Source organism: Rhinolophus sinicus, chromosome 17, assembly GCF_057876585.1.
Source record: "Rhinolophus sinicus isolate RSI-liver-muscle chromosome 17, RSI-T2T, whole genome shotgun sequence".
Taxonomy (NCBI): domain Eukaryota; kingdom Metazoa; phylum Chordata; class Mammalia; order Chiroptera; family Rhinolophidae; genus Rhinolophus; species Rhinolophus sinicus.
Genome location: NC_142517.1, coordinates 109,450,296 through 109,471,445, shown reverse-complemented (window position 1 = coordinate 109,471,445; position 21,150 = coordinate 109,450,296). Strand labels below are relative to the sequence as shown.

The 21,150-nt window shown below is 43.4% G+C and overlaps 1 protein-coding gene and 1 pseudogene across 9 annotated transcripts in view; both read right to left on the bottom strand.

Annotated features, from left to right (window-relative positions):
- The window catches only part of IQSEC1 (IQ motif and Sec7 domain ArfGEF 1), a 486,955-nt gene that overhangs the window by 343,604 nt on the left and 122,201 nt on the right, over positions 1–21,150 (bottom strand). The window lies entirely within an intron of this gene.
- On the bottom strand, positions 9,567–11,262 carry LOC109438004 (dual specificity tyrosine-phosphorylation-regulated kinase 1A-like; annotated as a pseudogene).

The following is a 21,150-nucleotide window of genomic DNA, read 5'->3' as shown; positions in this document are numbered from 1 at the left end:
AGGCCCCAGGGAACATTTGCTGCGTGAGCTCCTGACAGTTGGCGCAACCCTCATGTGCCAACAGCAGCACGTAGCAGAGTCCACTTGTATACAAGGACGGCACATTCAGGGGATGCCGTTAAATCCCATGGCGTATCATCACTGGTCCTAGGGCAAAAGCAGCAATAAACGATGCAGGGAGAAACAGAGAGGGGTCGGGAAGAACTCTGGAGCGAATGACACCTGTGTTCTGGTCATGGGGTCAGCATTGGGGGAGGCAGCAGGTGTCCGGGAGCGTCCCGCTGCCCCCTGGTTTTCTGCCGGTAAGGACCAGAACCAGGAACAGGACGACCTTTCAAACTGGCGTGAACAGATGTGAGGTCACAGAAGCAGCCCTCACACCCATTAACCCACTGCCCAGGTGACTGTCCCCAGCAGGTCTTCCAGAGCCAGGATGCCTAAACGTGGGTGCATGCTTAGGATATAGTGCCTTAGTTTGGGCTACCCCAGACACACCTAGAGATAAGGATTCTGGTGAAAGGATTTTATGTGGTAGGCAAAGGCAAGAGGGTAGGGAAGTGAGAGGAGGAAGAAACGGTGGCTAATACTGGCAGTTATCAAGCAGCCCACCACTGTGGGAGCCAGTCACTGCTGGAGCCATCACTTCGGAAACCTGCCACTGTGGCCACAGGAGTGTGGGCCACCAGGGAGCACTGGGGGCCAATGCAGAGCAGTGCAGAGCTCTCCCACCCAAGGGGTGAGGCAACCGGGGTGCTGGCTGAGTTCATTCCCAAGCGAATGGTAAGTCTCCACACTTCAGCCTGCCACACAGGCGGCCAAGGGGTCTCCAGCAGTGAGGAAAGTCCCCAGGCAGAGCAGTGCTGGCAGTTGGAAGTGGGGTCGGTGTGCACTGAGGAGAGCAGGGCACTCTGACAGCCAGCTCTGCCTGGACTAAAAGACAGCCTGCTGCGGTCCTTGCTAGAACACAATGGATGACTGAATTCTCATGTGGCCTTCAAACGTTCAAGGGTGCAAGTGATCGTTTTGCCACGCTTATTTCACTTCTCTGGTAGATCTTGTAGACTGACTTGTTCAACCTGTGTGCCAAACCCTGCCTTCCATGACTTGGGATACAATAGTCTATGGAAAACTGAAATCTACATTTCTCAGACTCCCTTGCAGCTAGGGATCTGCAAATGGCCTCAGCTCCTCTGGACAGATGCCTGCTTGAGATTTAAGATGTGAAACTGAGTGACACAGGGTGGTGGAGGGATGGGACTCCTGGCTGGCAGGGAGCAGAGGGGCCTGCTTTCCCCCCAGAAGCAGGCTCTACTGTCTGGGCTTGAGAGTCACAGGCAGTGGGGTTTCCATGGCAACTGTCTGGGGTTGAGTTAGGTGATTCTCCAGGCTATATTGACCCTGGCTATGAGGCATCCAAGCTTGGTGTCCTGGAATCTCAGTGCTAACACTCTGGAATAAATCCCCCTTCTGCTCAAACCAGAAAGAGTGGATTCTGTTGCCTATAACTAAGCACTGTGACTTACAAATTCAGATTCTGAAATCATCTCTATTGTTTTGCTTGGGTGAAGAAATACAGAAAAGCATAAGAAAAACAAGTGAAAATCATCTGTAATCATACCACCTGGAGGTAATTGCTGTAACGTTTGTGCATATTTCCTTCTGGGCTTTGAATTCTGTTTTTATAAAATGACACAGTTTATATTATTCTGTGCCAGTTCTACTCACTGAATATGGATTATAAACATGTCCCAATGGCCTTGTCCATGATCCCTTTAGCTCCCTAGACCCAATCGGGTTCCTCTCTATCCACTATTTTTAAAAACCACGTTATTGAGTTATAATTGACATACAAAGAGCTATATATATTTACTTAATATATAGAGCTTGATGACTCTAGAGATAAGTATACAGCTGTGAAACCATCAGCAGTCTATGCCATATACATATCCATCACCTCGAAAAGTTTCTTCTACATTCTTTATTTTTTATCATTATTTTTGTGATATTTTAGTATCATTATTTTTAATTATCATTATTTTTGCGATATTTATGATGATGATGATGATTTTAGCCAAGTTTAAGACTATAATACAGCATTGTTAATTATAGGCACTATGCTATAACATTAAATCTCTAGGACTTACTCATCTTGAATAACTGAGACTCTGTACCCTTTGACCATCACCTCCCCATTCCCCCCTCCCCAGACATTGGCAACCACCATTCTACTCCCTTCTTCTCTGAGTTTGACTATTTCAGATCCCTCAGATATGTGATATAGTGTAGCATCTGTCCTTCTATGTCTGGCTTATTTCACTTAGCATAATGTTCTCCTAGTTCATCCATGTTGTTGCAAATGGGAGGATTTCCTTTTTTTAATAGGCTGAGTAACATTCCATTGTGTGTATATATCACATTTCCTCTATCCATTCATCAGTCAATGCACATTTAGGTTGCTTCCATATCTTGGCCACTATAAAAAGTGAACATGGGGGTACAGATACCTCTTTGAGATCCTGATTTCAAACCCTTTGGGTATAGGTGGGGTTGCTGGATCACATAGCAACTCTACTTTTAATTTTTTGTCTGGCTTTGGTGTCTGGGTAATGCTGGCCTCACACATGAGGTCAGAAGTGTTCCTTCTGAACACTGTGTTCCTTCTGAATTGTTTTGAACAATTTAAGGATTGGTATTATTCTTCTTTAAATGTTTAGTAGAATTTACTTGTGAAGACATCTGTTCTTTTATGTTATTGATGTCATAATTTACATCTTTTATATTGTGCATACATCCATTAACAGATTTTTGTAGTTATAATTTTTTTATGTAGGCTTTAAAAACATTTTATTTTAAAAACTGAGATATAATTGACATAAAACATTATACTACTTTCAGGTGTACAACATAATGATTTGATATATGCAGTCTTTTGAGTCTGGCTTCTCTTACTTGTCGTAACACATTTGCAATTCACCCATGTTGTTTTGCGTATTATCAGTTTGTTTCTTTTTATTGCTGAATAGTATTCCGTGGATATCCCACAGTTTATCAATTCCTCAGTGAAGATACATTCAGGTTGTTCTTAGTTTTTTATAATTTTGAATATAGCCACTATAAACATTTGAGTATAGGTTTTTGTGTGAACATAGGTTTTTATTCCAGTTGAGTAAAAACCTAGGAGGGGATGGCTGGGTCATACGACATCTATGTTTAAATTTATGAGAAACTGCAAAACTGTTTTCCAAGGTGGCTGTATAGCTGCAACTATTCTTAATACTTTTTTGTCTTTTGACTGTTATGTCATGGTTAAGAGTACTACCATTATAGTATTACATTATTCTGTATTTGTCTATATATTTACCTTAACCAGTGAGATTTATACCTTTTTATGCTTTTGTGTTGCTGTTTAGTATTCAGTCATTTCAACTTGAAGCACTTCTTATAAGAAAGGTTTAGGAGTAACAAATTAATTCCCTCAATTTTTGTTTGTCTGAGTATACCTGGCATTCATTTTTAAAGACGGTATAGCATTCTTGGTTGGCAGCTGTTGTTTTTTTTGTTTTGTTTTTGTTTTTTTTAAAAACCACTGTAAATATGTCCTGACCTTCAAGATTTCTGCTGAAAAATCTGCTGATCCCCTCATATGGGATCCCTCATATGGGTTCCCTCATGTGTGATAATTCACTTTCTTCTTACTATTGTCAAAATTGTCTTCGATTGTGCTTGCTTCAACAGCACATATACAAAATTGTCTTCGATTTTTGACAATTTAATCATAATGTGTCTTGGTGAATTTTTTTTTTTTTTTTTTAGTTCAGTCTATTTGGGGTATTTTGGGCTTCATGAATCTGGCTGTTTGTTTCCCTTCCCAGATTTGGGAACTTTTCAGCTATTATTTCTTTAAATAACCTTTTTGTCCCTTTCTGTTTCTCTTCTCTTTTTTTTTTTTTTTTTTTTTTTTTTTTTTGAATTCTCATTAAGTTACATTGGTTTTCTTGATGATGTCAAATGAGTCCCAGAGACTTTCTTCACTCCTTTTCATTCCTTTTTCTTTCTGTGTCTCTAATTTCAAATAACCAGTCTTTGAGTTCACTGATTCTTTCTTCTGCTTGATCAAGTCTGATATTGATGCTCTCTATTGCATTTCTTTTTCAGTTCAGCCATTGTATTCTTTAGCTCCAGAGTTTCTATTTGTTTAGTTGTCTAGCTGCATTCTCTTGCATGATGATTATTTTGAACTGTTAGACAACCTGTAGATCTCCATTTCTTTGGGGTCAGTTACTAAAGGTTTATTTTGTTCCTTTAATGATGTCATATTTCCCTGATTCTTTGTAATCTTTGTAGTCTCTGCTGGTGTCTGAACATGTGAAAAAGTAGTCACCTATTCCAGTCTTTACGAACTGGCTTCAGAAGGGAAAGACATTCACCAGACAGCCCAGCTAGAGATTCTAGGGACCTTTCAAAACTTTTCTATAGATGTTCCTCTCAGTCCTTCCTGGAGGGCTAGTCTTAGGACTGTGTGCCTTCCCTTGATCCCACAGAGCTGTGTCAGATGCTGAGAGCAGCCCTTTCCTTTTCCTTAGGGCAGTGATTTGATATGCTGGGGCATTGTGTGCGAGTTCTACTCCCCTCCCTCCATCCTGAAGGATTTTAGGATTTTGTGCCTTCTCCCTACTCCACAGAGCCATGTCAAGTGCCAAGAGTCACTCACCCCTTCCTCCTACAGCAGTGTAATGAGGTGCAGAGACAACAGACATAAGTTCCACCTCTATCCCTCCATCCTGAGGGAGCAGTCTCAGGATTGTGCACCTTCTCCTAATCCTGCAAAGTCAAGCTGATTGCTGAGCTCCTCATTGGCTGATGAGATCCACATGCCACCTGTGGGAGCATGTGGGACAACCTCTGCATGGGATGTGGTGCATGGGGAGTGTGTGCTCCCGTTGTTATGAGCCTTTTCCTTTTCCTTTGTTCTTCACTGCTCCCAGACAATCCAACGAAGCCATTTTACTCAGTATTCTGCATGTGCTGAGACAAGTAGACCTCTTGGACAGAGCTCCAAAAGGCTAGGAATCCAGCCCCTCACTTGCTCTCTCTTTCTCTTACAGGAGAAGTTGTGGGGCAAGGGAATCTCTCTCAGCTCTGAATTTTACTGGCCTGGGGGAAGGGTGATGCAAGTAAAGAGACACTGCTCTTTCTAACCTTTTCAATGTAATCTTGGATTCTGTGGTCAGTCCACTGAGGAATTGGGGCTTCCCAACTGGACTCCAGAACTCTCACAAAAGTATTTTCATCCGTAGATGGTTGTCAAATCTCTGTTTCTATGGGGGGAGGAGGGCTGGAATCTCCTATCAGAACCTTACTGATACTCCCTCTCTCCCTCCACTCTTATAACACTTGGCCCTTAGAACAAAACCCAAACTCTTACAAAGCCTGAAGGATCGGCCCTGCTCACTTCTCCAGCTTCCAACTTTCCCCTGGCTTATCCTGGTCTAGCCATACATCTCACAGTACATCCCTCACACAGACAAGTTCCCCAACTCCTGCATTTTGGTAATTCCAGTCCCCTCTGCTTGGATGATCTTTCCCTGGCTGTACATTCTGCCAGTTCCCTCTCATCTTTTGGATTTCATTTTAAATGCCAGCTCTTAAGACAGGCTTTCTCTGTCTCCCCCACTTAAACAGCCCTCCCCAACCTACCCATGATTCTTTGCCACATTACACCATTCTTCCTTCTCTGTACTTGTCACAATCTGAAAGTGTCTGTTTCATTTGTTCATTACCTGATTGTTTGTCTTCCCCACTAGTGTGTCAGCTCCAAGACGGCAGACACTGTGTCTTGTCACTACATTACCTGCCCATTCCCTGAAAAATTCTTTTTTTCTTAATTTTAATTAATTCAATATAGAACTCAACTGTTTATCATACATAAAACCACATGGCTATAATACAAAGGGGTTTTTTTTTTCATTTAACGTTACAATATACACAGTAAGTCCAGACCAGATCTTACAATCTGCACACAGGTATTCAGCCTTTTCCATGCTGTTTATGTTTACAATGCACAGAAGTCCTGTAACCAAACCGTGTAGTAAAGCACACAAAACTGGACTGTAACACGACACAGTATGAGGAAGCACTGGGTTTTGTGATTTCTTTTATGTAAACAGCAGTTTAAAAACCACTTTCAATTTTTGGTGCTTTTTAAAATGTGACAACCAGCACAGAAAAAAAAAGACCTTACCTTATATTCCTAACCAGCAGTAACTACTGAATTCCTTTTGATATTGCTATACTCAAGATGATATCCTTTTATTCACTGTAAACCTTTATGAACTACCAAGTACAAAAATCATCCACAGGCTTGACATTTAATTACAAAATAAATATGGATTTCCTGATTAACAACAAAAAATTTTGTGGTTTATAAAAATAGATACTTCCAAGTTTCCATTCACATTCACATAGTTTTTTAAGCCTTTGTTTTGTCACTGTATACATATAAAAACGTGCTTTCACGCAGAAAAAAATGGACCTAGCCAGCAACATGGAACTGACCAATAGAAAGTAATGTGGTGTCCTGCTGAGTTGCTCTGAACAGGGTTATCGGCAGACGTAGGTTACTGCTTCTTTTCTAGGCTTCTTTTCATCCTGGACAGGTAAGTTACTCATCCTCATTCAATTACTCATCCCAATTCAACCGCTCAAAAGTGTGACACCCTAAAATTGGTCAATTTAAAATGGGAACACAACTTTAGCAACTGCCAGACTGTGTTACATTAAGGCAGCATAATCTCAAAAACGAGGCACCTGTTAAACACCAGCCTGTTCACTTCAGGTCATGCGTGAGAGTTTTGCTTTACTTGTGCTCATATGTGGACCTGTGGGTGCAACCAAGGTCTTGCTTTCAAGTTTATAAGAAGATTAATCGGGAATACAAGAATCAACTGCTGGTTCCATAGCTTCTGGATCCAGTGTCCCTTAACCCTCAGAAGCCTGAATGCATTTAGAATGTGACAGATGTTGTGATCTTGAATTAGATGTCAATCTATTATGTTCAGTACACAGATTGCTGTAAATGTATTGGCTATGGATTCAACAACAGTTCTAGTTTTGTTTAAGCAATAGTACAGCCATAATTTTTCAACTGACATTTAAAATTGGTCTAGTTACACCTTGTGTCTAAGTGCAGAACTGCTACATTATTGGTTATAGACATCTATGTGCTATAAAAACAGCTTTGGTACAATAAATTATCGAAAAAGAAAATAAATTTTTGTAAAATTCACAGCATAATTGTGAGGCATAAAAGCAATCACATAAAATTCTGCATTTTTAAAAAATGTTCAGGATGAACAGAAGACATCTTTGTGCAAAAGAAATGGTGGAGATACCATGTGCAGAGAAAAAGCAAAAGCAAAAGTAAAAAGCAGGAAGGGACACAGCTATAGCTATTTCCATCAAAGCAAACCACTACTTCTGTGACCTTCGACCAATAAGGAAGTCAACTTTATGACACATGCAAAGTGACCTTGCAATACCTTATGAAAGGCCTCTTGAATTACCCATTTTCTGTTTTCAGCATTAAGGACTGTCTGCAAAAGCATGTCCAAAAGTGATTGCATCTGAAATGATAGGCTCTTCTAATTTCGAGTCCAAATCCATAAGGCCAAAGGTTATCCCAAAGATCACCACTCAGACCTCCCCAGGACTGGCCACGACTGACCCGTTGATTGTTTCTCAGTGCACCTTGGTTGGGAGACCAGTCACGTTCCATTACTATCTTATCTTACTGTGGCCTCTCCCACAGGAGACCCACAGGATCCCGTGTAATTGCTGCTTTGCTCCTCAGTAGGTTCAGACGGAGAGTTCTGATCTCCGCCACTTAGCATGCTTACTGTGCCTTACAAACTCCAACACAACCATCCCTTGCATACAGCTGAAGGTGATGTTTGTGTAAGCTGGAGGTCCCTCTTCTTTACATTACTGCATTTCTGTGCCCAAGTGTGTTTAGAGGACTTAAAAACCCAAATATCCCTGCCCACCCAAAACAAAACAAAAACCAAAAAAAGGAAGAAAAAAAAAGACACCCACATGGGGCCCTTTATGCAAATCATGTGCAGTGTCTTTTATTTTAAAATTAGTTGGCAAATGACCAAGACAAACATTTGACCATTAACTTTTGTGGACTAGACAGACAAAAACCCCACTATGACTAGGATGTGGCAAGTTAAACTGAGGGAGACGAAAAGAGGACACTTCTGAGCTATCCATGAAGATGGGTGTCATGTCAATGTCCAAGTGGACGGTGTCCTGGGGGTAAGGTGTCTGTGACTGGGAGACCAGAAGGTGCATGGAGCCGAAGGCAGAGCAGACATGCTTTATTCACAGGCTTCCTGGGACACAGCCAGGGGTCTCTCACTGCTGCACACAGCTGGACATTGTCAGGTTACAACTTGTAGCCAGCAGCAGCCTCGTAACTCATAGCAGCCTGTTTCTCAGCAGCCCACAGCAGCCGCCCTGGGGTAGGGCCCCATAGCCCCATGTCTCAGCAGCCATGTACAACACAGCCCACGGTTTCCACCATGTTTCCGCCTCCACTGTCCCCTAACATGACCGGACCCCTTTATACCGTACAGAGACATAAGAGGTGCACAGCCAGGTGCTGACATAAGCGTGTACACAAACAACATCTTCAGGATGGATGGTGCTTGTGTGACACTCTATCTTATCGGACTGGGGGGCCACTCAGAGCCAGCAGCTGGCCGGGGGAGGGGAACGTGACCAACTCTATTGTCCGAATAATGGGTTTGGACAAGGCTCTTTTAAAAACTTCATTGTCCCTTTGCAATCTTTTCAAGTTAAAAAAAAAAAAAGTCAGCTGTGCCCTCCTGTAATGGTTCAGTGTGTTAACCTCCTTCTGATTCAAGCAGCTTTGCACTTTGTGTTTTTTTTGGGGGGAAAAACCACTTCTATAAAAACACACAAGAAACAAACTCAAGTTTCAACTTAGTCACGAGCTAGCTACAGGACCCTGCTGCACACAGACTCCTGTCATGGGGGGCTCTTCTCTATCGGCCCCTTGCCTCATTGTCAGATGTCCTTCAGTCATGTAATGTGCAGGACCTGTATTAGCAGAAAACTGGTATGTTGGATGTCTGGCTATGCCAGTCTCTTGGCGGGGATTGGAATAGACGGTTAAATTCACGTCCATAGCTCCATTCTGTCCAAAGCCTAAGGTGTTAGCAGCCACTGCGCGATTCTGGTAGGCCTGATTGCCTTGATTCCCAGTAGAGGAAGAAGACGTAGAGGAAGACAAGGGTGTTATGGAGTGGTGACTGTGGCCCACCTCCATACAATCCTGGGTAGAGGAGCTATTCGTTGGAGAATTGTAGACCCTTGGCCTGGTCCGGTTACCCAAGGTTTGTTGTCCGTGGTGGTGGTGGTGGTGGTGGTGGTGGTGATGGGAAATGTTTCCATGGTGATGATGCAATGCATTCTCTTGAGGGGCTACATAAAATGTTGTTTCTTGAACAGGATGAGTTTCAACAGTAACTTGTGTAGGAACTTCAGTGCCTGACCAACCAAGGGGAGCAGGAAATTGCTGGCGCACCTAGGGACTGTGCGTCTTGCAGTCCATGGCCTGGACGGCAGCTGTGAAGGGCCCACTGCTGTGCCGGTGCTGGTGAGCTGGGTCCGACCTGCCTCGCCCACTGTTGCTCGTGTCCGACGACCCACCTGAGCTTGACGACGTTCTCGAGGTGGTGCCAGAGGACCGTGACTGCTCCATTGTGGGGCTCATGGACATACTATTACCTGTACTATTTACTACTTCTTGAAAAAACAGTGCTGCAGGGCACAGTAAGGTTGAATTAAAGTTTTGGGGTCATAATCAAGTGTCCTTAAAATGAGGTCTTTAAACTTCAAGTAGTCAGCTACCGTATGACCCAATTCCCCAGCATGACCCCCACCAGGCCCTTCTGTTTCTACTCCAAGAATATGAAGTTTACAGGTTCCTGGTGGTTTATACTCCCATTTTCCATCTTTGGTCTTCTTTAAGTTCCAAGTTCCATCTGGCAACTTCTCAAAGAACTTTCTTGCTTTTGGTGCTTGGTCAAGAATATGAGCAGGTGGAGTACCCAGAACTTCCACTATTTTATTTATCTGATCTACCTCATTGGCTCCACTGAACAGAGGTTCTCCAGTGTGCATTTCAACCAAAATACACCCACGGGACCACATGTAGACAGCAAAGTCATAAGCATTCCCAGTAGCACCTCTGGAGACCAGTAAAAGCGACTCAATATACTGGCACATCCTCTGCCCCAAATGACAAGAACTGCCGAAATCAACGTGATCTTGACTGCACTGTGTTTGGAGTTACAAAGAAGGATGGCTCTCAGGTTTTAGGTCACAGTGAATGATACTAAGTTCTACAGTCACAAAGAAAAGCTGTGCAAACTTTTGTTTTAGGTTCAAAGAAACACCTCGAAAATTGGTGTTCCGCAACAAGTCACAGAGGTTGTAGGACAGCATTTCAAAAACTAAAGAGATGGTTTCGAAACATAAAGTGGCCTTTCAAATGCACTACGTAGTATTATTTCATTTCAGTGTCATGTGTGTTCATGACCTCAAGAAGTCGCACTTCTATCTGGACTTGATTCAGAAAAGCCTTCTTTCTTTATGATTTTCATGGCAACCCACTCTTGCTCCACACGGCCACAGGCCACAGGCCTTCACCACCTGTCCAAAGGAGCTTGTGCCTACCAAGGAATCAACTTCATAATGATCCATCCACTCTTGTCTGCTTTTCACAATATAATCATAGTTCTCATCATCATAACCATCACTGTAACGTTTAAACCTTCTGCTCCTTCTTATGACTAGAATCCTCTCCTTGGCCCTGTTGGTGCCCTTGCTTCTTTTTTGCATAGTAAACTTCATTAATATGGTTATGTGCTTTGATCAAGTCAACAGAGCGTTTTCTCAGGGAGGCAGTTGCTGGACCAGGGAAGGTTTGGGGCATCTGCAACATGACAATATCAGGCATCACCTGTTAGTTAGAGGTTGCTGAATCTGGTCAGAATAAGGTGAGGCAGAAACCTGTTGGTCACATATGTTTGGCTGGTAACGGTCACTGTACTGACATGAATGGGGCATCTGTCCAGCCATCGGAAGGCCAGCAGCATGGAATGAAAATAAAGGTGCTAGCCGAACAGATGAAGGTTTGCATGCTGAAGTCTCTCCTCCTGCTCGCATCCTCTTCTTTCAAGTCTCATATCATCCTGATGGGGTGGGGGAAGGGAGGGAAGAGTCCAGCAGCAAAACTGCAGCACAGGACAGCGCTCGCGCCTCTCCTTCCGGTGCGTCTCAGCCTCCGGCTCCGCCGCTGCGCTCCCGCCCCGGTCGCCTCTCTCCAACCCCGGGCGCTCCGTGCTCCGCGGCCGAGCCGCAACCTTCTCAGTGTCTCTCCAGCTCGCGGTTCCAGCGGCGCCCGGGACCGGGGAGGCGACAGCCCCTCCCCGGCAAATACCGCAGTCCCGGGACCCCGACTCCCCGGCGGCCGCGGCGAGGCCGGGTGCCCAATCGTGACCGCTCCCCGCAAAATTCTTTTAAAGCAACATTTTAAATGGCAACATAACAGTTGATGTATAATGTGCCGTACTTGGCTTTGCCCTTCCTACCTGTGCATATGTAGTAGTTTCCAACTATAAATAGTACTGCAAGAGATATCCTTCTGCATAACAGTCTTTGTCCCTGCCTCTGGCGATTTTCTTAATAGTCTCAGAAGTAGAAACATTGTGCTCTTTGGAGCATAAATAATTTTAAGGCTCCTTCATACACGTGGCCACACTGCATTCTGGAGAGTCTGCACTGAAAACCTACCGTAGACCTGAATGTGAGGGCTGAGACCAGAGCTGAGTCTTTCATGCCAGCCCTGCGCGAGTCACCAGGCTCTCACGCAGGAGGACTGCCGGAGGGCTGGAGATGCTGCCCCTTTACCCAGCGCCCAGGAGAATTCCTCCAGAGGCTCTTATCTTTAGGCCTTCCTGCCTGTTCTTTCCTGTCCACTGACACCGCTTCTGAGCACCTGGTCCGCAGCCCCCCAGTCTACCAGCCCCAGCAAGAAACCCTGTGCTCATGTCTACTCTGCTTGTCTTGGGCCCTGTCTCCATTTGGCCCTCAGTTCCAGGCTCCACAACCCCTGGTATCATGTCTAGTTCTCAAGAGTTTTGAGTTGGGCTTTCCATGAGTTATGGGAAAACTTCCGATCCCAGGACCCTCCACTGCCCTGGGTGAGGTAGGGGATATCTGTGGCTATTTTGCCTGCCTGCGTTCTACCTCCTCATTTTATGCCAGCACTGCCTCCTTTTTCCTTTGAAGACTCCTCCAGCTTTTCCTAGTACCCGTGGTTGGGAGGACGTTCACCGTCTGTAATACCAGAATCAAAGGGTGAGCACATCACCTAGATGTGGCCAATCTGCAGATTTCACCCGCTTTGTTTCTGTAGCCGATTCAAGGATGGACGTGTGACACAAGCCCAGCAAATCCATGCCAGGGCTTGCAACAGAACTATTGCCAGCAAGAAGCTTTTCCTCCCCTCTGGGGGCTGCCAGCGCTACTACAAGCAGCAGACTGACTGAGAGTGAGGCCAATGTGGAAGCAGACCTAAAGCAACTGCTGAGGACACACTTTGAACCCCTGGGTCGAACCGGACCTGATGGCGGCTTGATTTGGATGGGGACGGGGCACAGTGGAGTTAGGACCAGACCCATTGAAGCAAAGCACGAGCTTGGGCACTGATGCTTGTGTGTGTCCATGTGCTCAGCACAAACTACAGAGAGAAGAGGACTCCAGAAAGAGGACTCCTACACATGCATGTAGGCACAGACATTTCACGCCAGAATAGTGCAAATCATGAAGGGAGCGGTGGGGGACTTGCATCCAACAGAGAAGCGGGCTACTCTGAGCGGGACAGGAGGATTGACCGACCACATTACTGGCGTCTTTGTATGACACGCATTAGCTCTGAAACAAGAATAAAACTAAGAGGTGCATTAGGCAGCTATGAAGTAGCTCACTGAGTGTGACGCCAAACAGCATCTCCGCAGGCAGCAGCCTCTCCGGGGTCTTAACAGGACTTGTGCCACTGTCTCTCCCTAAGGGGCAATCCTCAATGTTGCCATGTTTCTTCTGCGTGTACAAGGCCTTCGAATGTAACACCTCCAGGAATCCACGGAGGTGAGGAGGCCAGGTCAGGGGGGTCACATAGCCTGTGGGGCAGAGCAGATGCGCTGATGAAGGCATTTTTTTCCTAAAATCCTGTGTTTGACTTATTACCAGAGGCATGTTTCCTGGGAAGCTAAGGAAGCTGAAACCACAGAGCCCTCACTTGTACGGGCCCTTCTTAGATACTACACACAATTCTGGGTTCTTTTTCTTAAAAAGCACCACCGCAAACTATGGAAGTTCCATGCTTTAGGCCCCACAAGACATGAATAGGCCCCAACCCCACAGCACCCCTGCGGCTGTTTCCCAGTGCTTCTCCCTGGCCTCTCAAGAATCCCAAACCCAAGGTGTCATCAACAGCCTCTACTTCCAGAGGCTCTCTGCTCCTCTTCCTTTGCAATTCTTCCCTATTACTGATGACTCACACTTGTTATGCAAACGACATCCACAGATACTCATTGTGCGAAATGCTTACCGGCCTCTTTTAAGGTCTTCCACATCTTAAAAATAAAACCAAATCCTCCTGCTTCTCCCTGGGCCAGTGTTCGGGGGCCCAACCTGCAGAAAGGGAGACGTCCCACTTGATGGCCCCTAAGAACATCTCTCATCTCCTGATCGGGGACCCCTGTCCCCTGCTTTCTAACCTACCAGGGCTGCAAGTCACAGTTGCAGGCTCTACAGCTCAGTCTTGACTCAGTTTCCACCCAGACACCCCTCCCTACCCTTCAGGCCTTCTCAGACTTTTAAGAGCATCTCAATCACAAGATTAAAGGGACACACCTGCCCTCCCCACCCCAGTACAGAGGAGCCCCCAACCCTGGCAGCACTAGACAAGCCTGCCTGGGGAGCTGGTGCCCTGCCCAGAATCACCTCAGGACTTCTCAGCTTCCTCCTTGGAACAGGTGACTCTCAGCATCCCTGGACTTCCAGGCATGCCACAAACCCCAGTATTAAAGGGGACTCCCATTTCTCTTGGAGTTACATTGCAGAGCTCCTTGAAATGTAATGGTGATGGTATGGGGGTTCAGAACAAGTGACCCCAAGATGTTCCTCTGTGGAATGCAGATTGTTTTGTGCTAAAGGCAGCTTTAGCCATAGGCTCAAGAGAAACTTCTGCCCCTCCCATGACTACCTAGAAAAACTTGAATTAGGGGCTTTGCCCATAATAAGAGATTATCAACAATAATCTCTTTTTGACCCTCCTTCCTACAGGGCAGGGCAAACTTCTGTTTACTAAGCTAAGCAGCTGCTCTTACCATCCTGCAATGACCCTTCGAAGCCCCCAGGGCAGCGTACCTCATCCCCCGCTCAGGCTGTCTTACGTACCCACGTTCCCTTTCTGTCTCTGAGCCTCTCGTCATGTGGGGTTCCCATACATGTGTGTGCATTAATGAGTTTGGTTGTTTTCTCTTGATAATCTGTCTTGTGTCTATTTGATTATATATTAGACCAGGCACAAGAACCTTGAGGGTAGAGGAAAGTTTGTTCCTCCCACACAATAGTGATCATAATATAATTATCATTGTTGTCATTATAATAACAACTGAACATTTACACAGCAGTTACCATATACCAGGTCCTATTGTAATCACTTTACATGTATTAACTCACTTAATCCTCACTACACCCTGGGGGGAAGATAGTACCTTTATTTTATTTAACTTTTCTACTTTCTGGGGGCCTCTTTGTTTTAATTGCAAAAGGAATGCATGCTCATTGGAGCAAATTAAATAGTATAGAGTTGTGTAAAGAGCAAGTTCACAGTCGCCCCGCACCTGCTGTCCTCTCTCTGTCCGTCCCTGTTCCATTTCCATTCACTTGGTGCAACCAAGGCATGCAGTCTCATGTATACAGTCTGTCTTTATGCCAACACATACAAGCACATATCAGAAGGCTCTCTTACAATTCTCCCAATTTTTTGGATAAGGAAAATGCAGCTCAGAGAGGTTAAGTGACTTCCCCAACATCACACAGCAGGCAAGTGGCAGAGCCAGCACTTACTTGACTCCCAAGTTTACTGGCAAAGTCTGTGACCTTACCCACTAGCCTACACTGCTTTCACAAGTCATATCAGATTTGAATAAAAGGAATAACCATAATTATAATAAGAGAAAATAGCAGTGCACATTGAGTAACTGATTATGGGAGTGTTTCAGGTGAGTTATACATATATATATATCTAGACTTCCCCAAATCCTTGAGAGTTGGTCTTATTATTTGCACAGCCTCCCCCTCCCTCCCACTTACAGATGCAAGAATTCAGTCTTCAGGGCGTGGAGAGTCAAGAACTCTTATCACCACTGGTGGGTAGGTTTAAGTTGTAAAATCATGTAAAGTTGAAAACTCTCATCTCTTTTGACTAATTCCACTCCTAGGAACATGCTCAATATAAACTTATGCTTAAGTGCACAGGCAGATGTGCACAACAGTGTTCATAGCAGTGTCATTCAAAATGGCCTCGAAATAGAAACAACTCAATGCCTATCGGCAGGAAAATGGATAACCAAACCATGGCAGAGTACTCTACAGCAGTGGAAGTTAGCTGACTATAGAGATGCATAATAACATGAATATAGCTGAGTTATCTAATCAGGAATGAAGAGAGAAAGTTCTAGAAGATAAAACAAAGCAAAATACCTTTTTAAAAATAAAGTTTAAAAAGAAAGACAAACCAGGACTTCTGGCTTCTGCTTATAAGGTAAAAGCTGGAAAGAGCACTATTCTCACCCTTAAAGAACAACAATGACAAGCCAGATGAGATGCTAATTCACAACTTTTTTTCAACTCACCAGAGAGCTCAGGTTACAGGAAGCCAATAAACTCAAAATCTAAGAAAAAGCAGACACCCTTCAAAAAATGAGAGAAGATGTGAACTTTGATTACCCAAAATATTTTTAAAAGTAATGGCTGAGAATTTTCTAAAATTAATCATGTTCACCAAAGCACAGTGTCAGGAAGATTAGACAACAAGCCGGTTACACATAAAACAAAATCAAAGAAAACCTGGCACATCATATTCAAACAGCTGAAAGATAAAGACAAAGAAAACATATTGAAGGCAGCCAGAATAAAAAGACACATTAACTATAGAGAAACAAAAATAAGAAATACAGCAGATTTCTCATAAAAATTCTGCAGTCCAGAAGACAATGGAGTGACATGCTTAGAGTGTTAAAGAAAAATGTAAACCCAGAAATCTATACCCAGTAAAAACAGCACACATACACATTACATAGTGCAAAAGGGGTCAATTCTCCAAGAAGACATAACATTCCTAAATGCGTGTTCACTTAAAAGGTCTTCATAATATATGAAGGTCTAATAATTAAGTTTGCGAACACATCCTAGAAAAAGGGCTACATACCTCATTGCTGAATATCACTATGATTACCTTCAAAGTATTCCCCTTGGGAAGCTATGCACTGACACCAGTGCCTACCCACCCTTCAAAGCAATTTTGGAACTCTTTTTCTGGAATGGCCATCAGAGTGGTGATCGTATTACCCTTGATGTCCTGAATGTCACCAAAATGTCTGCCTTTCAATATTTCCTTTATCTTCAAATAAACAAAGAAGACATTGAGGGCCAGATCAGGTGAGTAGGGAGGCAGTTCCAATACAGTTATTTGCTTATTGGTTAAAAACTCCCTCACAGACAGTGCTGTGTGAGCTAGTGCACTGTCGTGATGTAGGAGCCATGAATTGTTGGAGAAAAGTTCAAGTTGTCTAACTTTTTCATGCAGCCTTTTCAACACTTCCAAGTAGTAAACTTGGTTAACTGTTTGTTCAGTTGATAAATATTCATAAAGAATAATCCCGATATTTAAAAAAAAAAAAGGGTAACAACATCACTGCAATGAGTTTGCGAACTTAATTGTCAGACCTTATATGAAGCAAAAACTCATAGAATTGAAAGGATAAAAGGATAAATCCACAATCAATAGTTAGACTTCAACAATCCTTTCTCAGTAATTGATAGAGTAAGAAGAAAGAAAATCAGCAACAATACAGAAAAACCTGAACAACACTATCCACCAACTTGACCTATTGATATTTATAGAACACTCCACCCAACAACACCGGAATATATACCCATCCCTCCCTCCATGCATCCATCGCACAAACACAACTGGACATCTGTTATGGGGCAGGCACTACACTAAGCAGAGATGCATCAAGCTCCTTAAGGAGTTTACAGTCTAGCCAGGTAGACAGACTTATAGACAGATGGATGCAGAGGGAATAGCAGGGCCATTGAAGAGGGTGAAACGCATGTACGCAGCACCTAGCACAGAAAAAGCACACAGTAAATATCTAATGAATGGATCTGTTTTACTGGTTTTGAATAGAATTTTAACAGGAACATACTATGAACATATATTTTTGAATTATGAAAATATTTCACTTGCAACACATTTACTATTTATCTCTCCCACCAGAATGTGGCCTCCATGACAACAGTGACTGATCCTGTCCTGTTCATAGGTATACCCCAGGACCTAGTGTTATAGCTAGCACATAGCAGGTCCACAGTAAACATTTATATGCTAGAGGAATGTATTTATCTTCTAGTTCTATAGGGTTCCTGATCTTGACATTGTCATTTTCAGCAATTGCCATTGCCTTTGAACTCATCGACCACTCTTGGTCTGCAGATCTATCTGTTGGAGCTTTTGTAAGACTTCAAATTGAACTCTAGTTTTCCTTCCTTCCATGCTCTGTCATGGGCATGTGTTGGCTTTGTTGACCAGCATTCATTCCCTGTCTTCTGGTAACTGTATTCTGACCATTTTCTTTTGGGGAACCATCCCTCCACAGTCCTGTGAACTTCATGCAAGGCTGAGCCCACTTCTCCCATCAAGGGGTGAGTATGTGACTCTTCCTACCAAATCAGTGACCCAGGATCACTATGTGGTACAGGAAAAATGATAATAATAATAATAATAATAATAATAATAGTAAAAATATTTATTATGTCCCAGACACTGTTTTAATGGGTGAGAAATGGGTGACGGATGAGTAAATTGATAAATGAAAACATGGATAAGTGGGTGAATCAATGGACAGAGTATTGTCTGTGACTGATGACAAATGAATGGACAGGTGAATCACTGGACAGATTGTTGGATGAACATAAATATAAGTGGGTGAATAAATAATGAGTAGAGGGATGGATAGATAGGTGGATGTGCACCTAGAGCACACACCAACCAAGACCGCATTCTAGGACATAAAACAAATCTTAACAAATTTAAAAGAACTAGAAGTTAAGCAATCACTTCCAGATCACCCAGGGATCAAAGAGGAAATCACAAGGGAAATCCCAAAATGTTCTGAATTCAATGAATGTTGTAGAAATACAACATATTAAAACTTGGCAGCTGAAGCAGTGTCAAGAAGGAAATTTATACCTTTAAATACTTATATGGCATTAGAAAGCAGGAAAAAGTTTCAAATTAAGATTCCACACTAAGAAATTAGAAAAAACAAAATCAAATTAAACCTAGAGCAAGCAGAAGGAAGCAAATAGCAAAGATAACAGCAGAAATCAATGGAATCAAAAATGGAAAAATACTTACTTTGATTTAGAACATCATCAAAATGGCGGCATAAGGTAAGCCTCTGTAAATGTCCCCTGGAATTTACAACAAATGGAACAACTATAACTCCACAAAGGACTCCCTGCAGAGCAGACAGGCAAGACGAAGAGGCCCACAACTAAATTCACCTAAAGGTGGGCAAACAGTGCAAGCGGGGGAGGGGGGAAGGGAGAAGTGCGGACGGAGCCGCGCGGACGCAGGACGCAGACCTAGGTCAGTACTCCGAGTTCACTGCATCCTGGAACTACTGCAGCTGTGGAAGCGGAAAGAACTCGGACTGCTAGGGCTCTGTTTATGGCCCACAGGGCTGAGGGGACACATAACACATGGCTGAACCCAATGCTCACGGCACAACCTCAGAGAAAAGACTGATGGAAAAAGGCTGAAAACAGTGGTTTAAGCCCTCACTGCCAAGCAGAGAATGGAAGCCTTAGGCACTGAGACTACCCACCCCCTCCTTACCCTCCAAGAGCTCGCCCCGTCCCGATCTGCCCGGTGCTAGAAGCGGAATAGTAGCAGTGTCAGATAAAAAGAACAGAATAATTGCTGTTCTGAGAACTGTGGACCGCAGACACAGATTTGCAGCCCAACTAGTTCCTGAAAAGCGGAGGGAGCTGTGGCAGCAGGACCGACTGCTGTGGAGGTCGCCACCATTGCTCTGGGCCACCTCTCACAACTCACTCCGCCCCTAGCCCCCGTATCTGGGCAAATCCCTGCGGGAGAAAACAGAACTGCTGAAACACACAGGCTCTGAATCTGGTGCAGTAAGAGCTTTGGTACTTCAAAAGCTCTCCGCATACCCACACAGACACTGTGCCCTGTGACCCAGGCAAACTATTAACAGAGGAGAAGCCCATCTCCCAGGAATCCCCCATTGTGTGAGAAGCTGGAATAGTGCAGAGAAAACATAGCACTACAGTGAGAGAGAAAAAAAGGCTGCAGTCGGAGAGAAAATAAAACATTCTACCAACACCTACTGGAAAACAAAAGAAAGACCTCTTCCTATCAATCTGTTGCAGAAGCCACTCCTGTAGATATCTAGGAAGAGAAAAATAAATGAGTAATTGTCATGAATAATCAAGGCAACAAGACGGCTCAGAGAGAAAGTGAAAAGTCTCCAGAAAAGGAAGTTAAAGATATGGAAATATGTGACTAAAATGACAGAGAATTCAAGATTGCAGTTCTGAAAAAACTCAATGAGATGCAAGAAAACACAGAAAGGCAGTTTAATGAACTCAGAAACACAATCAAAGAACAACATGAGCATCTTACAAAGGATATTGAAATTTTAAAAATGAACCAAACAGAATTTATGGAGATTAAGAACTCAATAGATGAAACTAAGAATGAAATAGCCAGCTTAGGTAGTAGAGTTGACCAGATGGAGGAAAGAATCACTGACATCGAAGAGAGAAACCTGGAAATGACACGAATGGAAGAAGAAAGAGACTTGAGACTTAAAAGAAATGAAAGAACTCTACAAGAACTTTCTGACTCCATCAGAAAGAGCAATATAAGAATAATGGGCATACCAGAAGAAGAAGAAAGAGAGAAGAGAACAGAGAATATATTCAAACAAATTGTCGATGAGAACTTCCCAAACTTGTGGAAAGAAATGGATCCTCGAATCCAAGAAGAAAATAGAACACCTAATTACCTCAATCCCAACAAGCCTTCTCCAAGGCACATTGTATCGAAGCTGTCTAAAATCAATGACAAAGAAAGAATCCTCAAGGCAGCCAGGGAAAAGAAGATGGTAACTTACAAAGGAAAGCCCATTAGATTATCATCAGATTTTTCAACAGAAACTCTACAAGCCAGGAGGGAATGCAACCAAATATTCAAACTATTGAAAGAGAGAAATTATGAGCCAAGAATCATATATTCAGCAAAGATATCCTTTAGCTATGAAGGAGGAATAAAGACCTTTCCAGACATACATAGAATGAGGAAATTTTCAAATACACGACCTGCACTACAAGAAATACTAAAGGAGGCTATTCAACCACCATCAACAGGGACAATTTGTAGCAACCAAAACATAAAAAGGGGGAGAGCCAAGGCCTGAACCGGAATATGGGAATGGAGAAAGTTAGCGTGCTGAACAAGATGGAATACTCTAAATGTCAAACTTTCTTTTACATAAACTTAAGGGTAACTACCCCAAAAAAGAAATCCAGAACTGAAATATATACTGAAATAAAAGAAGAAACAGAGGGACACATCATAGAATACCACCACACAGAAATAATAGAGAACAACAAAGGGGCAAAGAAACAATGGAGACACAGCCTTACCAGAAAACTAAAGATAGAATGACAGGA